Below are 2194 nucleotides of genomic sequence, written 5' to 3' on the forward strand. Positions count from 1 at the left end.
CCTGTCTTGTATTTACATCTGTACTGAGTGAAGGTAGTTGTTGGGGTTCCCTGTTGTTTTATTGTTGTTTTTTCCCTGCTGTGAAAGGTTCAGTTTTAAGTTACTTTGGTGCCAGTGATAAAAGAAGCCATTATGATATCAAGCCTGTCTTTTTATAAAGTGCAGAGGCAGAAGCAGAGATGATCTTGGGCCTTTACTTCAGTCCATTTATTGGTAATTCTTGCTGATAGATTCTAAAGATAGGCTGATAGTTTCTTCTGAGTAAGCAGTTTATTTCCATTGCATGTTACTCCCCCTCATTCCATCTAGCATTGACAATAATGTCCGTGTCCCACTTGTATTAAGCAAGTGAGGCACTCCCATCAATTGTAGCCTAGCCTCTCTGTAATAGCTCTTTGCAAGTAGGCTGCCTTTAGGAATAAAAGCAGTTTTCTTTTTCTTGCTTGAATTGAATACCTCTTTGCAAGCATTCAGGCAAGAGAAGCAGCTGTCCAGTTTGACTGTAGAAGAGAGAAAACGTTTGATGAGGGAAGGTGAGTAGACTCGACCAAGAATCTGATGTGACTGCAACAGGAATCCCACTAAGCAATTGCGTGAGGACTGACATTAATGTCACAGGAAAGCAGGAGCTAGACCTGGGGACCTTCTCTTTGAATCTTCAAGAAGACGACTAAAACTGCCTGGAACGTAAGCTGTAAAGAGCCTTTATGAATAGAATGTGGGATCTTTCAGCAAGTATAATTTTCTGGTGAGGATCCTGACCTGGCAAGACTGAATGGAATGGAGCTGAAATGTGGGAGTAATGGAAATAATCTGCTAGACACTTCCAATCTGGAGCAGATCCAATGAGTCTTACCATTCTTCTAGAGAGGAAGTATAAAATCTTCTAGCAAAATACGTCAACCCACAGAAGAGGTTATCAGCCTTTGGACGTTTGTCTGGACTCTTGGGTTTGTGCAGTAGGTCAAGGATTTTCAGTTTTACTGCTATCCCATCCAGGGAAAGGAGAGACATGCTAAAATCTCTAAAAACTGCTCAGAAGTTGAGCTGTAGTAAAATTGAGATTGTCTATAGTCCATTGTAAGGTTTTGTCTATAGTCCATTGTAAGGTTTTGTCTATTGTCCACTGTAAGGTTTCAGTCTTAAATGACTTTTTACAGCACATTTTCTGTAGGACAGTTTTGCTGCAGACTGGTTGAGTTGGCTTTACAAGCATTCTGTCCTCAAAACATTCTTTAAATGCGTTAAGAAAAACTGTGGGGAAAAAAGCCAATGTTTAAATTTAATGCATGGTATAGATATATATTTTGATAACTTTGCTTTATTTTGAACACAACTGCCCGTATAGGTGGCTGTATGCAGGCTGAATCTGTCAGAATTATATTCTGGTTTCTGGTGTTCTAATGAGGGAGAAAATAAGATGTAGAATTCTGACAGCCTTCTGTCGTAATGACAAAGGAGAGATGGAGATTTGAAAGTTTAATCTGCTCCTAAATGGGGCAGAACACCTCAAATCCTGCTCAGCAGACTGTGTGCTATCAGCTCATTGTGAAAATAGCTTTAAATGAGTATTAACATCTACTGTCAGTACAGAATTCCTACTTGCTCTGTGATCAGCAACAAAAAACATGCCCAGTACTGAAGTTTCAAGAACTGTTTTAAAAGCAGGTTCTGATATTAAATTAGTCAGAGTTGATGTCTTGCCATTTGAATTATGAATGCTTGGCTTCATTTGAGTTTTCTTCCGCCCGTGTAGAAACTTGCAGTAAACATGTGAAAGATAATTAAAAATCTTTACCAGCGATCAAAGAGTTGGAAGGTGTGCTGCTCATCCATCATGAGTTAATAAACCGTGATGCCCAGAGCGTGTCGTTCAGCCGCTCAGAACAGCTTAAGGTTTTAGTGCAGCTGCCAGAAGAAAATTAAAAGATTCAATGTTAGAATAAAGATGCGGGAACTTAAGAATAAATTAATCGCTTTTAATGAGTTATTTTGAAGCTATCTGATATTTTGGCCCTGAGATGCACGCAGTGGTAAACAGCAATTTCCATTTTGTCAGTTGTCTGCTTTCACATTTTGTAGCATCAGCTCTGTATGAATTCCAGTTACTGTTTTCTGCTTGTGTTTCAAGGCTTGATAAGCAACTTTGGTGCCTTCAGCTATACGTAAAAACTGTATGAAATATGTGAAATAG

This window comes from Lagopus leucura, unplaced genomic scaffold, assembly GCF_019238085.1.
Source record: "Lagopus leucura isolate 7727_CA_CO unplaced genomic scaffold, USGS_WTPT01 Super-Scaffold_100157, whole genome shotgun sequence".
In the NCBI taxonomy this organism is placed as follows: Eukaryota; Metazoa; Chordata; class Aves; order Galliformes; family Phasianidae; genus Lagopus; species Lagopus leucura.